Below are 22,806 nucleotides of genomic sequence, written 5' to 3'. Positions count from 1 at the left end.
TGCTGACAAATGGCGCTAAACCCTACAATAACAAACATCCCTGGGTGTTATTCATTTGATACCAGTTTACCTATAGCTACCCTAACCTTTTTCAATAATCACTGGTATAGTTACCCTAAACTCTTTCAATAATCACTGAAATAGTTTGGGACTCTCAGCATAAGAAGTGTACATAGACTCGATACTCAAATACAACTGTACTTGTACCAATATATGTCTTATTGTTATATATATCTACAGTCTGTATACTATTTGCATAATAATAGTTTCTGTATGGATAATTTACTTAATGATATTTTCATTGCTCCTACCGTACGGTTGGGTTTATACTGTAAAAATGAGTCATAGTGCGTAGTTCCATTTCATTCAAAAATTTCTAAGGTTGTAGTTTACTAAAGCTCAGATAAAAACCACATAATCCAGGAAGGAAATTAGTTCTGGTCAAAGGTCAGAATGGCCTATTTCCTAATTCGCTAGAACTGGAACAAGCTGAGTGAGAAGTTATTTCGAAGTACATCGATGACGCATTGAAAGCCTTGCATTTCGTTCTTGCTATTGAGTGTTAATGTGCTATATTAAGTACATCATTGTGCATTGTTAATGGTATCACTGGTTTTGTACGTGTTATATGATGGTTGAAGTAGCAGCAGAGAGGGCGAACAGACCAAAGAATTCCGACAAAAAAATAAAACAAAAAATAAAATCATCTCGTAGAAAGGTCTAGATTTTTACAAATAAACGTTTCCTTGAGATGATTTATTTCTGTAATGGCCAATTATATTAATAAAACCTTAGTTCGAAATAGTAGCTGAAAAATAAAGACTCTACGTGTTTATTTATTTTTTTGTTTATTTTTTTTGACGACCAACATTGGTAGGTGCCCTCTCTGCTGCTATTCATGTTCCTTTTGTTGCATTTATTTGTTGTTCCTTGAATCAACCACGTACAATTGTGCATATCTGTTTAATTAAATTTATTAATTAAAAAATTGTTATATTAAGAATAATGGTACATCCAGAATCTCATACTGCAAGAATAGCACGAGAGAGACTAGAAGCAATTAAAAAATTTCTTCCCGTGAGAAACTCATTCAGAAAAAATCTACAAGCGCAGCAAGAAGCACAAGTTGAGTACCAAGAAGAAACTAAAAAACTGTTTAAACCCGTCACTGCAGCTACTGAACAAGTTACAGCTGTCATCAAAGAAGATCTTCTTCCGGTATCAAAACAAACAGCAGAACAAACTGAAAAAAATAGCAAGAAGAACTAAACAGACAAAGAAGATTTTACGAGATCTTCCAATTGATATAGCTGCGGCTCAACCTCCACCTGTTGGTGAGGAAATACTTGAAAGTATTGGAAAACTTCGTACTGAAGTCGCCGACGTGAGAAAAGAACATACACCCGAACCCGAATCAATAGAAGAAAACGTAGAATTGATTGCAAAATTTAGGAAAGGGTTTGTCGAAGATATTAGAAATACTAAAAGAGAAAAATTACCCGAAATAATATTAAATAGTATATTTAATAAATCTGGTATTTTAAAACCCCGTCATGAAAAAGTAAATGATGATAATCTTACTAGATGGATATATCGCGTATATTACAACAAAAAACAAGCTAGAGGTCAAGAATACAAAAATCTTGATAAAGAAGTAAAAAGACTTTATAGAGAGAGACTGAAACAACTAGAACAAGAACAACTCTCTCAGTATCAACTTCCTCCACCTCTGCAACAAATAGAACAACAACAATCTTCTTCACCTCTGTCGGAAGTTAAAAGGTCTAAAGAGCTACTTAAAAAATCAAAAGAAGAAAGATCACCCTTAAGACTATTTAAGAAAACAACAGAAAAAGGAGCAACGGGGAGTGGTCTGGGAAATAATTTTGTTTGTCCTGATAATATCATTAATGATGTGTCACGGTCAGAAGTTCTCATAGGAGAAAAACGTGCCGGAAATAATTCACCAGAAATAATTAATGAAGCAGCTGATATTTGTCGGCGATTATTTCAAGGTGGTATCATGGATATTGGAGTTTACCGAGAACTTATCGATGAACTTGCTGATGATTATAGTGACTAATTGTTAGATAAATAGCAAATAAAATAAGATGATAGTACATAATAATCATCGTAAACCCGTGCAGGTCAGAGCGGTAAACTCACGATTACCAATTTATAGAGCTACTTACGGAGATGGACTTGGTGATGTTATAAAGGGATTAGCTCCAAAAGTAGCACCCGTTGCAAAACAATTATTGATGAAAGCTATTGATATTGTTCGTGATAAAGCTTCTGGAGCAATTGTCAATATTGCTGGTAAGGCGTTCTCGGCGATCAAAGATAGACTAGCACGATTAATGCGACGAAAACGACAACCATCAGTGAAACTGGCAAGTACTGAAGTGATGCCCGCAGACGTAAGTAGAATAATAAATCAGGCTGCAAATCAAAAACTAGCGGAATTATCTGAAGAAGCAGAAAAAAATATAACATCAAATTTAATAGCAGGAAGCGGTCTTCGTCGACGATGATTTAGATCACCATTTGGAAAAATGGTAATTATAATAAAAATGTTCAAGCGTGAATCAGACACAGCATTTGATATGGAGGCACCTGTCCTTAAGTATGAATCGGTACGTGATTATCAATTTTATTCCTATGACGCAAGACAACCAAATCAGCGGGGGAGAATCGAATTACAGGTTCATGATACAAGTAGATATTTCTTACCCGCTGAGGCGTTTATTGAAGTAGAAGGTGAAATTGTAAAGGCGAATGATACACCATATGGTGCCAATTTGCGTGTTGGTTTTGTCAACAACGGAATTATGGCGCTGTTTGATAGCGCCACATACATGATTGATGGAAAAAATATCAATTCAAAAGGATGTTGATGTTGCTACAACAATAATTGGTCTAGCGAGATATTCTGATGATTACACAAGATCAGCCGGTCCAACAATGATGTTTGCTAAAGATATCACCGACAATGCCAACCATAATCAATATACCAAGTTACTCACACCACGGGATACTTCGGCTGCTAATCAGGCAGAAGCTGCCAACCCCGATCGTGAAACTAGACCAGCAGGTGAATTTGAAATCATAAAAGATATTACGTCGACTTTCAACTTAGGGTTTGCAACACGTCGAGCAGCATTGTCAGGAGATAATAGAAATTTCTCATGTGCAATTCCATTATCTCACATCTTTGGATTTTGCAGAAATGTTAGAAAGGTCATCTTTGGAGCTAAACACACAGTTGTGCTCGTAAGAAAAGGTGATGATAATGATGCAGTCTGGCGAGGTGTTGGTGTTGCCGATCCTGGTAAAGTAAATATAAAGAAACTTTCATTGTGGATGCCAGTAATGACTCCATCTATTACTGAAGAGCAAAAATTAATATCTTTTATGGATCAAGGCGGTAAATCATTGCTATCATGGTTAACAGTAACCACAGATGCTGTTCAAAGTAATGTTAATGGTTTATTTACATGGCATATAGCATCACAACTAGGTGTTTCTGCACCACATCATATTTTTATTGCGCTGCAAAATAATGCTCGGACGAATAATCAAACTCTTTCACATATGATATTTGACAACCTTGGAGTTAATGAAGTTTCCTTGCGGATAAATGGACATCAAGAACCAGATGAAGATATATTGTTAAATTTTGGTCAAAATCACGTAGCGCGTGCATATCATCGTTTGATGTCATTCATGGGACGTGATGAAAATATAGATACTGGTTTGCAAATATCACAATTAGATTTTACAAATCTATATCCGATTTATTATTTTTCACTGGAACATCTTGATTTGTCCAAACAATCTGTCGTTGATATACACTTTCGAGCTCGTGTTACTAACCCTCCTCCTGATATAGCTGGTCCACCTCTTATTCGTGGCACCTACAGAGCAATCGCGGTCATACTCAGCGATAAAGCCATGTTACTTGAAGGTCGTAGTGGTCGAATGAGAGTCGTTGATGCACCAGTGGAAAATCTTTGATCATGTTATTTAGAAAAATATATTTTATATAAAAATGTCGTATGGTCATGTTAATGTTACTCTGACTCCTGGTCAGGTCAAAAAACTTCAATCAAACACCGCCAGCAAATGTGGAACTAAAATATCACTAAAACGAGATCAGATTGGTGGTGGTCCAAACAATATATCGTTGACAAATAATCAGATTAAACATTTCAATAAAGCCCTAGAATAAAAAACCGGAGTTCAATTACATCTTTCTCCGAGCGCCATCAAGGACATGGTTAAAATAGGTGGTATATTTCCACTTCTTGCGGCTATTCGAGCGTTAATAGCTGCTGCTGCTCCAGGCGTAGCAAAAGCAGCCGCGTTAGGTGCTGTTGGAACAGCTGCTGAAATGGCTCTAAAGAAAGCAACAGGAAATGGGTACAAAAAAAGGGACGCGGTCTAAGATTACCCGGATCTCGTTGGGGAAGAGGTCTGAGGCTTCCACGTTAGATGTTCCAGCATCAAATTTTGATTTACTTGATGCTGCTAAACGATTAAAAAATAAAGGCCTTTAGAGGTGTTTTTATGCGATATCAATTACCAAAACAACCGAACAAACTCGAAACAGGTATTATTAATCTCGACTCAAATTCAGGACCTGGTACTCATTGGGTATCATACGCGGTTGATCCACGTGGAATCGTTTATTTTGATTCATACGGGTTAGCTCCACCTGTTGAATTTATCAAGTATGTTGCACCACTTCAGGCGCAAGTTTGGTATTCAACGCTTTCCACACAAACAATGACAAATCCTCCAATATGCGGCCGTGAAGTAATTAATGTACTTAACGCTATATCAAAATCATCCAAACCACCACATAAAGTTGTGCATGATTATGCAAGCAACCGATTCGTTGCGCGTAAAGCGTTTTAAACAGATCTTGGATCTTAGATCTTATATAATGGTTGATATTTACGGAAGAAGATCTTCTTCTACGGTTAAGAAAAAGTCCGGCGACGTTGATCTGTCAAAGTACGCGACTAAGGATGACCTTGCTAATATTATGAACCTGGCTGTAGTTGACCCAGATGAGGTTGTTATTTTTCAGGACCGATACGGAAAACTAAAAACTAGCAATATTAAATGGAATGATATAGTTCGACGAGTACTCGGTGCAGTTACGGATAATATTCATGTGTTTACTTACGGTGGTAGAATCAGAGATTCAAGTATATCGCTTGCAACCATTAGAGATGAAATTGCAAAAAGTGTTGCTAATCGTGTAAGAAACACCGGCGACACAATGACAGGTGAACTCAGCATGAACGGAAACAAGATAGTAGTGTTAAGAGATCCAACATCCGACGAAGACGCAGCAACAACAAAATACGTCGACGTCAACTACAACACCGTAGATGGTAAATTATCCACGTTGCGGGCCGAGTATGACGTTCACGTAGGTGCTTTTGGAAGATTTCGAAGAAATTTTCAAAAAAACGATCAATCTATAGATAAATTCTTCGGCAGTCCGCATTCCGTTGACATAAATCTCATTGATATCAAGACGAACATCGACACGATTAAACAAACACAGCAAAACATCGTAGCGGGGATTCCTGAGATCGTTAATAAAACCAGTTTGATTAAAATTTCAGCCGGAATAACTTCCGGGCATATTACCAAGATCGTATGCACAGTATCATCGGGATTCGCAACATGGTCGCCACAAAATAAAACTATCAAATATACCGCAACAGTCAATGGCGTGTACAGGCTGTCTGTGTTTAGTGCTGCAAAATTTGAAATATTTACAACGTATCCATGGCACCATTCAACTGATAAGTTTTCCGGGGTTGTATCTGTTATATTAAATAGCGGAACCGAAGAAAATTTTATTTTGGAAGCAGCTGATAAGAAATTAACCGCAACATCTTTCTGGTGGTGTTTAGAATTTGTAGCTGAAACATCTCAGTTGGTTACTGCATGAAAAATATAATGAGTACCTCAATCAGCGATGCATCTCAATACAGGTACAATCAAGCGCGTGAATGGCAGGCAGCATTAAAAGATCGGGTCGAACAGTATACAGTAAAAGTAAAAAGATATCGACGACGATTAGTTATCGTTGATGTGATTGTTTATTCAGTATCCGCTGTTGTTGCTGGAATAGGTGTTATATTATCAGCGGTGACAATGATGGCACCAGTAGCCGTAACTATTTGTATTTCAGCAGCAACAACTATTGCAGGTGTGCTTAATATCATCGCAAAAAAAATATGTACTTGCATGAATGAAAAATTATCCGATTACATAATAAAATTACACACAACGACGGTAGCATACTCGAAATTGTCCTCGTTGTTATCAGCAATTCTCAATGATGAAATTATATCTGATTTCGAGTTTTCAATGATGACTAAAATAGACGACGAAGGTATCGGTATTAAAGATACAAGTACTAATAATGACAGAATTACTTCAGCAGATTGTGACTAATACAACTCCATCAAAGATAACGATGATCTCTGTAAGTTCAGCTAATCCTGAATTTTGTATTATCTTTCCTACTGCAATTCCAGTAAAAGAAATAGCACTAGCTCAATTACGGGTATATTACGGCTGGCCCAATATCAGATCAAAATCATTTAATGGTACACCAGCAAATAATTTACTTATATTTGCTAACAAGAACAAACCAGATGGTACTCCTTAATGGATTGTTGTTGGAATACCCACTGGTAGTTATGAGATTGAACAAATTAATGAGGAATTTCAGCGTAGAATAAAATCAATAACCGGAAAAGAAGCGAAAATATCAATTAACGTTCATGAACCGACGCTATCTTCGACGATTGAAATACATTCTCCTGATTACGTCGTTGATATTTATCAATCCACGATAAGATCCGTACTAGGTTGTCCTGAAATATCACCACAGATAACACCGATACCACCAGAACCAACTCGGGATGATTTTACATCATCGAAAAGTTTTCATCATAATATTAAAATGAATTATACAAGTTTCTGGTGGAACATAAAAAAACGGGTATGGGATAAACGGGATCGATTTCATATCGATACAATTGGTGAGTACTACTGGCTCTTACACAACGCTGATGACGGTAATAACCTGTATAATTCATTTTACGACATAAATATCAATAATATCATCAGTATCATAAATTCAGATCACGAAGAACAACTAGATAATTTACGTACTCTTTTTAATGAATATTTGTCCGATTTGACATCCACGCGTGAAGAAATTATTAAACGAGTAGAAATTTTAAATAATATAGCTGATACAATTGAATATTTTCATAATAGAATCATAAACTTAGTTTTTGAATCATCGGGTAGTTATAGAAGGTTTTTCGCAACCAAGAACAAAATATCCGAAGCTGACATTGTAACGTTTAAGTTCCCTGATTATAATCCGGATAAATTAAGAAAATCTGTCAATGATGATATTGGGGCCCCGAGTGGCCGAATGGTCTAACGCGCTCTCCGTTACGGATCACTGCCATCTCACCTCTGTCTGCGTGGGTTCGAGTCTCGGATTCAGCCAATGTTGGTATGTGAGAACGCTTGCCAGTAGCTTCTCGTGGGTGCGGTGGTTCTTTCCGGGGTTTTCTCGGGTTCTTCCTCCACCATTAATACTGGCCGCCATGTATAGCCTATCGTGTGCTGAAAAATGGCGTTAAATCCTACAACAACAACAACAACAACAACAATGATGTCATTGATGAATATTTTCCTAAAATAATCGATGCATGGAGAAAACTAACTCCACTAGCACATGTTCTCAGATATAATAATGATCCACATGGCGGTGGCAGACACGTATTTCCGGGAATCGTTAATATATAACCAGCACGATCGTGGTCAATCTGGTTTGTGACGTAGTCGATGGTAGCTATCAAATAGATCTCGGAAGATCAAATCAGGCTCAACAGGGATATATTTTATATACATTTACACCACAAGTATCCCCTGGAAGTTTAATCGTGCAAGAACCAACTAATCCTGTGTATTTGCAGTGTCACAATAATATGTTAACACGAATAAATTTTAAGCTCACAGACCACCTTAATCGCTTAATTGACATACGTGGAGAAGAGCTTGTAATAAATCTGTATGTGAAATCTTAATTAATCAGGTAAATATTATATAATGTACCAGCACGTAAAGGTTTTTATACATGACGAAGAAGTACTTGAAAACGCCATCAAAACAGCCTTTTCACAAAACACAGAGCAATTTAACGTTAATTTAGTTATTGATGAACACGGAAACGAGGATTTCTTATTAATACAAGAACAGTTAGATGAACTCCGTCGAGAACATTATCGAGATCATTTTTAACAGAGATCAGATTCTAAATTATACACACTCCTGTATTAAACTCGATCAACTTAAAAAAATATCTTTAAATAAATAAATGTAAGTATTAATTAATCACTGATGGGATAAATTATACAAATTAATCAGTTTTGTATAATCTGAAACAATTTATTATTATTCTGAAATGAATCAATCTGATGGGGTGGTTGGTACTTAAAATTACACAAATCAATCAGATGGGGTAATTGGTACTGAAAATTATACAAATTAATTCTGATGGGGTGATTGGTACTCAAATTCGTGTAAATTAATCAGTTTTGTAATTCTGATGGGGTGATTAGATCTTTCATCTTAATATTTTATTTTATTTTATCTTATCAGAAATATTTCATTTTATCAGAAATATTTCAACATTTTTAGTCAAATTTGTTATTTTTTCAGCTATTTTAGTCGATTTGTCAAGGAAAATTTGTCAAATTACAGTTTTTCATCAGGTCAAACCTCAAGCGGTTCTCTAATTGATTTATCGATAAATCGTTAAAAATCCTTATTTTTTTCGAAACTTACCAGAAAAGTTAACAAAAATCGCATGAAAAATCTCATTTTTTGAGCTAATTTTTCTGATTTTTGACGATTTATCGATGAAACAATTAGAGAACCGCTCGAGGTTTGACCCGAATGATATTGGAAAATTCACCAATTTTCCTTGACAAATCTACTAAATTATAGCTAAAAAAATAACAAATTTGACTAAAAATATTGAAATATTTCAGAAAATATAATATTTCAGAATAAATAAAATATTTCAGAAAATACAATGTTTCAGAATAAATATATAATATTTCTGATAAAATAAAATATTTCAGAATAAATATACAATATTTCTGATAAAATAAAATATTTCTGATAAAATAAAATATTTCTGATAAAATAAAATATTTCAGACAGGGTTGCTATGGTCGTTACCCGCTGACATAATTTTTCTTAAGTATCTTATGCGGGTACTAATTGTTTTTTTCGTTCGTACTCGTTGGATAATCCCGATCTGACCTTTTCTGCTGCAACAGAAAGAGGAATAAATTCATTTACTTGATCATCGTTCACCATAGCTAGCGACTGAAACATAGCTGCCTGAATCCGCTCTATGAACTTATACTGAGATGATAGAACATACTTATTTTCATTTTTAAGTTCTTCTAACGTTTCAAAATCAGATATTATTTTTCAGGATTTAGTTCATCAGATATATTAATTCCGTTTGCTTTTAGTTTTTTAATAGCAAAAATAATGTCTTTGATATTTTCATTGTTCATTATATCATATATAAATCTTTAAAATAAAAGAAATTATCCCTATAGAACCCCTATCGAGTGTTTAGCGAGTTCGTTGGGATGTTTCAAGGATGGCACAATATATTTACAGCCTCATTAAACTCACAGATTACCACCGTATTCTACTAAATTTAGAGGACACACAACACAGAACACAACACATAGTATTTTACATATTTACAGCCTCATTAAACTCGTAGCTGGCCATCGCATTCTACTAGGTTTAGAGGATATACACAGAACACAACACATAGTATTTACATATTTACAGCCTCATTAAACTCGGAGATTGCCATCGCATTCTACTAAGTTTAGAGGATATACACAGAACACAACATATATTATGAATGACGAGCCCCTATCGAGTGTTTTAGCGAGCTCAGATTATGCATGGGACGGCACAACATATATTATGAAATGAACTTCTATTCGAGTGTTTTAGCAAGTTCATTAAGTATGAAATGAAATATATACAATGAATGAATGATGGCACAACATATATTATGAAATGAACTTCTATTCGAGTGTTTTAGCAAGTTCATTAAGTATGAAATGGATATATACAATGAAATGGGTATATACAATGAAATGGATATACACAATGAAATGGATATATACACTGAATGAAGGACAGTACAAACATGCACGCTCAGCAGACCCACTCTCAATAATCAGCCCGTGGGTGATACAAAACATGTATCAACCACCAGTTGATATGTGGTTGAGGGTTCTGCTGAGTGGAGGGGTTTTGCGGTTCCCCCGAATTATTATAAAAATCGCAATTATGCGTAAACCACCGACAGTTGTCAGCCATGGGGATTCGATCCTGGACCGCGAGCGTCACAGTCCAATACGATACCGATTGAGCTATCAAACCTTCTTACAAACATATGCTTCGGAAATTAATATGTAGTTACGGTACATATATTTACACTAAAACAACGGTTTCTGAATAATAATAGTTTCTACATTTAGATAACTATTTCTACATTAAAACAACTGTTTCTGGATATATCTGTAGTATAACAACGGTTTCTGAATATATCTGTATTATAATAGCGGTTCCTAAACGGACTGCAAAATACAAACCTGCGAAATCAATAACAGCGGTCCTCTACGCGGTATGAATACAGCGTGTTCCACCTGCAGATCGATTTGTACCATAACAACGGTTTCTAAGCTGATTGTAAATGCAGCGTGATCTAAGCTGATTGTAAATGCACCGTGATCTGCCTATATACAACTACCTTGCGGATCAATAACAACGGTCAAACAGATTGTAAATTACCCTGATTTCTCGTAACAGATCCGCTATGTTGTGTGATGGGAATATTTAAAAACCATAAATATACTTCTACGAGTAATTTATATACAGAGCTGATATATCACGTAATTAGTTAAACTGACTAATTACGACCATAAAAAATTAGAAATCTACGAATACAAAAGTAATCTCCCTTTCGTGAGTCAAAAATAAGTAATGCATGGAGGAAATACTGTGACATAAATTTAAAAAATTAATTCGAGGTAGTGATGATAATTATTGATATCTGAAGGTGATTCTCTGTTTATACTTTTTTGAGAAAGCGGTTTTATATATATTTTCTGCTACTTTTTGTACTGAATAAGAGTGAATATCAAAGTATTTCGCAGCAGCACATATCGAACGAAATATTATTTCTTCACCAGTTTCTATGTTTGTAGAATTTACCGCCCTCTTTCCGATTGTTTTGCATCTTCCAGTATTACCACGTGCAGAGGTCTCGCTCTGCGTAACAACTCGAAGGTTGGATAAACTATTATTTTGAGGATCTCCGTCAATATGATCGATTACAAGACCGTCTTTGATCACTCCGAAGAAACACTCGTATGTAAATCGATGACAGAGATAGAGTTTCTTCCCAACAGTGAATCTAAGATAACCAATATTATTAATACAACCAACTGGTCTCTTCAACCTGCAATTTCTAATAACACCATTATGATCCGATTCATAGTTTATGACAGGATGTGGGACAAATTTATTTTGCTCCATTTATATAATAATATTATTTGTTTAAATCATTGTTTGTCTGAAATCTTGATATATAATTCTCCACAGATTTTATAGCGTTTTCACTATTATTATTTTTTTTGTCATAATATCTTTTAAGTTCTCTGAACCGTTTTGCACCGCACTTTCCACATAATTCTGTTTTTCCTCGCACTCCAATACCACATCGCAGACACGGTATTGGTTCTAGACTTCCTCGCCGTATATTTTGTAAGTGCATCCAACAAAATTCACCTCTACAGGATTTGTTGCATCGATTTACTGAGCCGATCATGAGCCAAGTACAATGATTCATCATGTATATGTAATATTCTTTATTTAAATATTTGTTTTAATTATATGAACGAATTCGAAAGATTATCCCAAACTAGGCCTTCTAAATATAAATTTAATCTCAACAGATTATCTCATGACTTACCAGTACGAGATTTGGTTGATCCGAAAAATAAAAGTTTGATCTCGAAAATTCACTTCGCCAAGAAAGAATTTTACACAGATGGTGCATCTCATGTATGGTCAACGTTCAAGATTATTCGCAACACTGTCAAGGACGCTACAATGAATAACAAACGAGCGGCAACTATCATTAACTACATCACTGAATACGAGGGCAATCAAAAATATTTCTTCAGAGTAAAATTTATTGTACTAACAGAAACAGGTAGTTGGGTTATCCGTGATAGATATGATCCTGTCCTTGGTAATAATAAAACTATCATATTAAGTAAGAATTTCAAACCGGGTCTGTTGACTGGCATTGATAAACCGTATTGTGAGCGAGCGTACCCTGTAACAGCAGTTATTTATGGAATCTATGAGATAAATAAAAAACCCAACGTTGATAAACTGGCACCCATGAAATTTTCAAGATTAAATTGTGTAGCCGAACGAGTAATATAACACTTTACAAACGCGATGCGTGGAAACGGATTAACTGATTTAAGACGTGAAAAAATAAACGCGTGGGCTGATTCAGTTAAGGATACCGGTGCTACAATAAAAGATGTTGCTGAACTAGGAAAAATATTAAAATTTCCAATAACAGTATCAACGATAACCGGAGAAGTACCGCACGAATCAAAATATAAATCGAAAGGAACTCCAATAAATATTATTGATCATAACGCGCATGCATGGACTAGCGCAGTAACAATATTTCCACGTGGTCGAACTGTTAGATTTTACCCCTCAGATATGGAAAGAGGCATGTTTGATTTTATTAACGAAATAAGTAAAAACGATCCTGTATCGGTATGGTTATTTAAAAGTGATGAGGAAGGTGAATTTGATCAGTTTTTTAGACCGAGCGGTGAAATATATCGAACAGAATTTCTCCATGACGAGATGAAAAATCTCGCGAAGAAGTTTTTAGAGTGCAAGCACTCCGCGGAAAATACTGATAAATTACTAATCGTTTTACCGTTCCATCTGTTGCGGCTCATTTTGCCAGAGAAAAATTCATGGAAACCAACACGATTTGATTTACTCGAGGATGTACGCGCAAGTTGCGTCGAATACGGACACGGCGGATTGTGGAATACCAAATATAATTACAATGATGTTATTTCGGTTGATATGGTTGCATGTTATCCGGGAAGTTTTCTAGGAAACGGAGATTGTTCTGTGTATTTTAAAAGATTCGGTCACCCTACAAACGAAATGACGCGAGTGGCAATTAATGGACCATTACCTGATTTTGATCTGACTGGATTCGCTTGTGTTGAATCATTCGAGTTTAATGAAAATCTTCACAAGATTTGTTATGTTTGGTTCGGTAGACACTTTTGTGAAAAACGTTGGGTACCTATAGTTTTATTACGATATATGCTAGATTGTGCGGTACTGACATCGTTGGTTGTCAGTGAGGCGATTATATCATATCACGCGCAGACCGAAGTTTGGTTACCCATGCCAGATTCCATCAGTCTCGATGAAGTTATTAAGGAATTTAAGGAAAAATGTCCTGATGTTTCCGAAGATGATATTATCAAAGAAGCTCCTAAAATTCTCGAGATTAAACTTAAAACCGCAAAAGATCTCGGTAGATGAATTATAGGTAAATTTACTCAAGGTGGTGCATATGATCATAAAAGACATCACACACGATTAATTCAAAATGATGCCGAGTACGATTTTATAATCGCTGATACAACAGCGAAAAATATATTTGTAAATCGAGAAAGTGTTTATTTATCCGACGGAACAAAATTAGGCACGATCGTTAGTTACATAAATGATGTCTCCCCACAGTATACTCATCTAAGATCTTCTATGTTGGCTTATGTTTCTATAAATTTATTATCGATGATTAATAGATTTCCTGAAACCGCAGTCAGAGTCGCAACAGATTCGTTTTATATTTCGATTAAATATTTAGAGTCTGTTATGAAATTTACAAGTAATGATGAACGATGGAGTTCGTTGAGAATAAAAAAGGAAATATTACACAATTATACAGAATCAGCAGATGTTCCGATGAGAAATTTTTATCGTAAGTGTAATAAAATATCAGAAATGTCGAAAGCGCCGTCAGTGAGTGATCCAATAGCTAGATATAAGACAGTATATCTCAATGGACCTGGTAGATGCGGCAAAACGACTCGAGCAATTAATGTTTTTAGAAATTCAGATATGATCGTGCTGACACCCATACATAGACTTGCACGAGAGATGAAACAACGGCAAGTACAATCGTGCACGTATCATAGTTTCTTTCGGTGGCGCGGGGATACATGGACTCCTGAACGAATGGGAGAAAAATATATACCTAAAATAATTATTTGGGACGAGATATGTACGGTGTCATTAGATACATTAAAAATGTTTTTTGGTTGGTTGCTGACGAAAAATACCGCTATAATAATGTGTGGCGATCATGGTCAACCACCGCCTTTTGTTGGACCATCTTCACATGATTGGTTAAAAAATTTCGTTGATTATTACGAAGAAATAGATGATGATCATAGAGCTCTTGATGCAAATTTAAAGGAGTTTAAGAAATTATTCAGATTACAATCAAACAAAATTCAGTGTGAAATAATACGCGGAGTGATCTCAGAGACCTCAATGAGTAATTTTTTGAATTTATGGAGACCCAACGATCTGATAGTAGCAAGCAGAAAAATAATCAGAGACGCTTTACAACAGCAGTTATTTCAGCTGCATAAAGAAAAATACTCAGAATTACCCGTACCGTTGTGTTATAGACCATCAGATACACGAAAACAGAATATTAATGTTGATATTCCAAGACAGACTGAGAAGCAAAATCTCGTATTAAATGATATTGTCGTTGTTGATATCAGTGTTGTCGAACATGCATTACGCGCTGACAAATCTCCATAAGTATTGGGATACGCTATGACGATCCACTCGTCTCAGGGATTAACTATTTCTGATACACAAGTTTGGATCGTAGACGATCGTATCGAGTGGTCAAATTTAGTCTATTTAGCGGTATCAAGGTCAAAAAAATATCTCAATTACGTAGAATTATAATTCCTGAAATCGTTAATAAATTTAACATCATCGATGATGATATAATAAGAAAAAAATTAATCGGATGCAAACAATCTGATAAAAAAAATAAACGCGACTTTGATCTTGATGCTGAATTTATTATTGAGTTAAAACAACAGCAGAATAATAATTGCGCAAGTTGTAATTGTATAATGCTGTGAAGGTATTCGAATAATGATTCAAGACAATTTACCGCAGACAGAAAAGATAGTAGTCGCGGTTATACACGAGAAAATGTGATGTTGACCTGTCTCGAGTGTAATCGACGTAGAGGCGCTAGTTAAGTGATCGCGGTGGTAGTTGTGTATCCTCGGGAATTACTTGTAATTGCTCACGTGTAAATCCACGTTGAGGAGCAGCCGAATCTAATCTGTAGATTGCAGGTCTACCTGAGGATCTTGTCACGGTGGATATTTTGAGTGTGGTAACACTCCAAATAGAATCAGTCGCTCTCGCTTTACCACCTTCAAGTTCACCCGGTTCATATAAATATCTAACTGTAATATTACCTAGCACTGGCTGTGTTAAATCACGTCGTTGTATTGGTATATTTTTTTTGTAATTACATTAATGGGTTTCATGTTGGTTGTTCGTGTAATCTCATTATTTAATGCAGCTATCACGCTTGGTAATCTTGTAACCCATTCACGAGATCTCGTATCCTGAATAAATTCCCTCGCGTACTGATATCCAAATAACCGTTCAGCAAGTGTTCGATTAAATAATTCAACAATTGCCTGATCACGATGAATTGCAGTGTGCCCTCGTCGTATTTTGGTATTATGTTGCTTCATCAACGATGATACTGGACCAAGAAATTCCTTGCCAGGATCAACCTGTAGTAGCTGTGGCCATCGTAATGGTTCTCGTTGATAAATTCGTTCAAATGCATCGGCTACCTCAGATGATGTTTTGGTTGATAGCGGTTCTGCATCTTTATACCTACTTGCAACATCAACAACAGTCAACGCGTACTTGTATGTTTTTCTACGTACAGTATCATGTGGTAAAAACAGAATATCAGCTTGATGAACTTCATCAGGAACACTAACATCGAAATACGCGTACTGAATTCGTTTCGGTGGTGGTAGATAAATTTGCCATATTGCTTGTTTGGATAACCACGTTTTAGCAGTAGAATGTTTAACCGCTGCTGCACCAGCAAGTTTACTAATTGCTGCTTTACCTTTCCAGTATCCTCTTGGTGAATAATAAATCGATTCCATTTTTATATATTACCAGACCCAAGCGCTAATTTACCTTTCATCCCAGATCCTACTAACCAATTAGCTAATTTTTCTCTCATATTTTTATTTTTTATAGAATTTAACGCATTAATTAATTTCACATTTGCAATATGCCTGTCTTGTAGATTTTTACTCTTATACGCAACATCATGAACATGACAAGCTTTATCAATAGCGTTTACTGGTTCCTCCCCTGGTTTTGGTTGATCTTGATTATCGAGCCTGATATCAAGTCTGGTACCAGGACCGCAATAATTATATCCTGGTAGATGTTTTTCTCCTGGGTATTTAGACCATGGAGCACCTGGAAACTTTGACATCAAATTAGCAATATCACCACCGCTCTTATTAGGTAAAAACGAAAATTTCTTTCTACCGCATACAGAACATTTTCCACCATACGCTATTTTTTTATTTTTTTTTGTAACCGTAACTAAATCAGTAGTTGGAGTTTTAGATCTGCAACGTAAACAATATAAATTCATGATATAAAATATATGGATATGATTGATTTCTCAGCAACTCGGCGACGAGAGCCAGTTAAACACCACCCTGCGTTACCGAATTCCATCAGAATGATTTTTATCATAGGACCATCTGGATCGGGTAAGACACAATTATAACTTAATTTGATAATGAGATGGTTGAAATGGGATAGATTATATTTGGTAGCACCATCCGTTGATGATCAGAGGTGTTATGAAGTATTAAAAGATTTTAACGAAAATGCAGGATTAATAAATAACGGTGAAAATATTATTAATTTTATAACAGATATCGAAGAAGCACCGTCCGTAGATGTTTTAGACGGATTTATTAATAATTTAGTTGTATACGACGATGTGATGCTGGATAAACAAGCAAACCCAGATAGAATATTTTCTCGTGGTAGACATAAAAATACAGATGTGATCTATGTTACTCAGCGGTATACACAAATTCCGAAAGTAATTAGAGACAATTGCAATATTTTAGTTGTGTTTAATGGAGTTGATACACATACGTTGCCAAATATTCATCAAATTTGGTGCAGCGGTGACATGGATATAATTAAATTCAGAAATTTCTTTTCACGAGCGCAAGCTACTCCGCATGGATTTATAACAATAAATTTACACCATCCTAGAACAAGATATCGTGTAGGTCTTGATAAAATATTTGGACAGCAGCAGAGAGGGCGCCTACCAATGTTGGTCGTCAAAAAAAAAAATAAAAATAAATAAATAAACACGTAGAGTACTTTATTTTTCAGCTACTATTTCGAACTAAGGTTTTATTAATATAATCGGCCATTACATAAATAAATCATCTCAAGGAAACGTTTATTTGTAAAAATCTAGACCTTTCTACGAGATGATTTTATTTTTTGTTTTATTTTTTTGTCGGAATTCTTTGGTCTGTTCGCCCTCTCTGCTGCTGAAGTTAGTTTGCTTAATTTTAATAATTCCATGCAATCATTGTCCTCTAACACTTAAAGACTGTTTAGATATATAATAGCAGTATGGATTTACTTTAAACATTCAGAGACATTTGGTGTTAAGTCGCTGGTGTGGTTTGGTTAGTATTATCATGTGGATGATCGACCACAGTGTTACGTCGATGGTGTGGTTTGGTTATGATTATCATTTGGATGATCGACCGCGGTGTTACGTCGCAGGTGTGGATTGGTTATTATTATCATGTGGATGATCGACCACGGTGTTACGACGCTGGTCTGATTTGGTTATTATTAGCATTTGGATGATCGACCACGGTGTTACGTCACTGGTGTGGTTTGGTTATGATTATCATGTGGATGATCGACCACGGTGTTACGTCGCTGGTGTGGTTTGGTTATTATTATCATGTGGATGATCGACCACAGTGTTACGTCACTGGTGTGGTTTGGTTATGATTATCATGTGGATGATCGACCATGGTGTTACGTCACTGGTGTGGTTTGGTTATGATTATCATGTGGATGATCGACCACGGTGTTACGTCGCTGGTGTGGTTTGGTTATTACTATCATGTGGATGATCGACCATGGTGTTACGTCGCTGGTGTGGTTTGGTTATTATTATCATGTGGATGATCGACCACAGTGTTACGTCACTGGTGTGGTTTGGTTATGATTATCATGTGGATGATCGACCACGGTGTTACGTCACTGGTGTGGTTTGGTTATGATTATCATGTGGATGATCGACCACGGTGTTACGTCGCTGGTGTGGTTTGGTTATTACTATCATGTGGATGATCGACCATGGTGTTACGTCGCTGGTGTGGTTTGGTTATTATTATCATGTGGATGATCTACCACGGTGTTACGTCGCTGGTGTGGATTGGTTATTATTAACATGTGGATGATCGACCACGGTGTTACGTCGCTGGTGTGGTTTGGTTATTATTAACATTTGGATGATCTACCACGGTGTTACGTCGCTGGTGTGGTTTGGTTATTACTATCATGTGGATGATGGACCATGGTGTTACTTCGCTGGTGTGGTTTGGTTATTATTAACATGTGGATGATCGACTACGGTGTTACGTCGCTGGTGTGGTTTATGTTATAATTATCATGTGGATGATCGACTATGGTGTCACATCGCTGGTGTGGTTTGGTTATGATTATCATGTGGATGATCGACCACGGTGTTACGTCGCTGGTGTGGTTTGGTTATTATTAACATTTGGATGATCTACCACGGTGTTACGTCGCTGGTGTGGATTGGTTATTATTAACATGTGGATGATCGACTACGGTGTTACGTCGCTGGTGTGGATTGGTTATTATTAACATGTGGATGATCGACTACGGTGTTACGTCGCTGGTGTGGATTGGTTATTATTAACATGTGGATGATCGACTACGGTGTTACGTCGCTGGTGTGGTTTGGTTATTACTATCATGTGGATGATCGACTACGGTGTTACGTCGCTGGTGTGGATTGGTTATTATTAACATGTGGATGATCGACCACGGTGTTACGTCGCTGGTGTGGTTTGGTTTATATTATCACGTGGATGATCGACTACGGTGCTATTAACCGATTAAAGTAAATAATAAAATAAAGTATGATATGAATAGATCGAATATGGATACCAAGTTGAACAACTGTATTAAAATATAACAATTTAATCAATTACATAAACAAAATTAAATTAAATATGACAAATTAATTATGCAATTTCTCATAGAAATATAAGTACCAAATTTATAAGTTATCCGTTCTGTTTATATCAACAAGACAAATTTCATCATGAAATCGAGTGAACATTCGAAATCAATTGCCCAGCATGCCAGCATAACATCGTTGCTTCCGGTCCTTTCAAATTCAAGTTTGGTGATAGGACACAGTTGGCATTTTTCTTTCTTTTCTCCTCTCTTTCTGACATCTATCCTCCTTTGGGATTATGAACTATAATATTTCTCCTCTCTTCTCATCAACTTACTGTGATTTCATTTAAGACGTTTGGATTCGTAGTTGTATTTGGATTACAGTGGATTCATTTAAAAGACATTTGGATTTATGACAGTGATTCTTCTGTATTGTTGGTGTATCAGTATACTATATTTAGTATCATAAATACGATTGGAACTCATTCGGATTACTTGGAACTTGGAACTATTGAACTGATGCATCTTTAACGAGTTTTAGGAATTTATTAACCATTATCAAATTTGTCTATTCTTTTACTTTGTATGTTAGAGAATGAAATTAATATTTCCAATTATACAAAATTTGTTTGGTTTTGCTCTCTCCTGTTATGTCGTTTAAGATCCTAGAGTCGTGATACTTATATTCACGTGTCTGTATATCTCATAGAACTGTTTCAGCTGTTTTTTACATGTTTGTGCTTCACTACCAAACTATATTTTAAAGTACTATAATTTGAAGTTTGCTTTTAGTTGTCTTTTATTGATGTCAGCACTTAATGAACTTCAAATGGGTGATTTGAGTATGTCACTTTCTGTAATAACCAGGTCAAGGTCAATTTACTAATAGGTATTTACCTCTCGTAATTCAAAATGGAGAACTCATTTAAAATAAATGACTTTATATTTGCTCGGTCATGACATAACCTAATACCAAGGATGGGTGAACGTGGCCCAATATTTGTTATATAGTATATGTTCTTAGGACTTTACACTGACTTCAGATATATGAGGGAACTAACACCCGTTCCTTCAACAAAGGTCATCTCTGTAACATACTTATAAACTTCCCTCCGTTTTTAGTGGTAGCGAAGAAAATTCGTAAAACTGGCCAATATGTTACTAGATTTAGAACACTTTTAGTGGAATTTGGGTGAAACTTTGGGGAAAATACAGAAAAATACAAAGGAATAACAATATGTATAGCAAATCAAATGAAAAAAAAAACATGATTAAATGTCCATCAATAGTGGAAGGTAGCTGCTAATAAAGGAATGGACAGGTAGCTAATAATAAAGGAACTGACAGGTAGCTAATAATGAAGGAATGGAAAGGACTCTAATAATAGAGGAATGGAAAGGTAGCTAATAATAAAGGGATGGAAAGGTAGCTATTAATAAAGGAATGGACAGGTAGCTAATAATAAAGGAATGGACAGGTAGCTGATAATAAAGGAATAGACAGGCAGCTGATAATAAAGGAATGGACAGGTAGCTAATAATGAAGGAATGGACAGGTAGTAGGAAATAAAGGAATGGACAGGTAGCTGATAATAAAGGCATGGACAGGTAGCTAATGATAAAGTAAGGTAGCCAATAATAAAGGAATGGACAGGTAGCTAATAATAAAGGAATGGACAGGTAGTAGTAAATAAAGGAATGGACAGGTAGCTAATAATACAGGAATGGACAGGTAGCTAATAATAAAGGAATGGACAGGTAGCTGATAACAAAGGAATGGACAGGTAGCTGATAATAAAGGCATGGACAGGGAGCTAATAATAAAGTACTGGACAGGTAGCTAATAATAAAGGAATGGACAGGTAGCTGATAATAAAGGAATGGACAGGTAGCTGATAATAAAGGCATGGAAAGGTAGCTAATGATAAACTTCTTGGCATCCGTCCGTCTACGAGAGACGATGACATAGCTCCAAAGTACGCTTTTGCTTATCCTTCTTTTTAGCTCTCTTTTCAGCTTGCTTTATTCTTCTCTTTTCCTCTGCGTTTTGAACTCCCTGCCTGACAGCTAGACGCCAGCTGGAACGGTTGTTTGCACAGCTCTCCCAGTCGTTGACATTGATGTTTGCTGTCTTCATATCCTTTTTGCAAACATCTTTGTAGCGCAGATGTGGTCGTCCAGTTGGTCGTGCACCTTCTGCTAACTCCCCATATAACAGGTCCTTGGGAATGCGACCTGGGTCCATTCTCTTGACATGGCCGAGCCAGCGAAGGCGCCTCTCGCTGAGTATGGAGAACATGATGTTCATGTTGGCGCGTTCTAGAACCTCTGTGTTGGGTACTTTGTCCTGCCACTGGATGTGCAGAATGCGCCGCAGACATCTCAGGTGGAAGCTGTTGAGTTTCCTCTCGTGTCTTGCATAGGTGGTCCATGTTTCGCTGCTGTAGAGAAGTGAGCTGAGCACGCACGCGTGGTAGACACGCAGTTTGGTCTTCTCTGTGAGGTTGGGGTTGTTCCAGACCCTCTGGTTAAGTCTGGCCATCACTGCTGCTGCCTTGGCAACCCTGCCGCCCACCTCAGAATCAATGGAGAGTGAGCTGGAGATGTTAGACCCGAGGTATGTGAAGTTCTCGACAACTTCCAAATTGTACCCATCGATGGAGACAGAGGGAGGGGAGTCTGTGTCCTGTGCCATGACATTTGTTTTCTTCAAACTGATGGTCAGTCCAAATTCCTTACATGCATGGGAGAGGCAGCATACCAGCTGCTGAAGTCCATCTTCCGTGTGTGATGTCAAGGCTGCATCGTCGGCAAAGAGCAATTCACGGATGAGTACCTCTGTGACTTTAGTCTTAGCACGGAGACGGGCGATGTTGAACAGCTTGCCGTCAGCCCTGGTATGGATGTACACTCCCTCACTGCAGTCCTTGAATGCGTACTGGAGAAGCATGGAGAAGAAGATGGCAAAGAGCGTCGGTGCAAGGACACAGCCTTGTTTGACTCCGCTAACGACTGGGAATGCTTCAGATGTTGCGCCATTGAAGCACACTGTGCTGTGCATGTTCTCGTGGAACGACATAATGACAGCAAGCAGACGTGGGGGGCAGCCGATCTTCTGCAGGAGTCTGAAGAGTCCACTCCGACTAACCATGTCAAACGCCTTCGTCAGGTCTATGAAGGCAATGTAGAGGGGCATCTGCTGCTCGCGACACTTCTCCTGCAG

This window comes from Sinohyriopsis cumingii, chromosome 14 (assembly GCF_028554795.1).
Source record: "Sinohyriopsis cumingii isolate HCF-2022 chromosome 14, ASM2855479v2, whole genome shotgun sequence".
Classification (NCBI taxonomy): Eukaryota; Metazoa; Mollusca; class Bivalvia; order Unionida; family Unionidae; genus Sinohyriopsis; species Sinohyriopsis cumingii.
The sequence above is the reverse complement of the archived record's forward strand: the minus strand, read 5'-3'. Positions refer to the sequence as shown.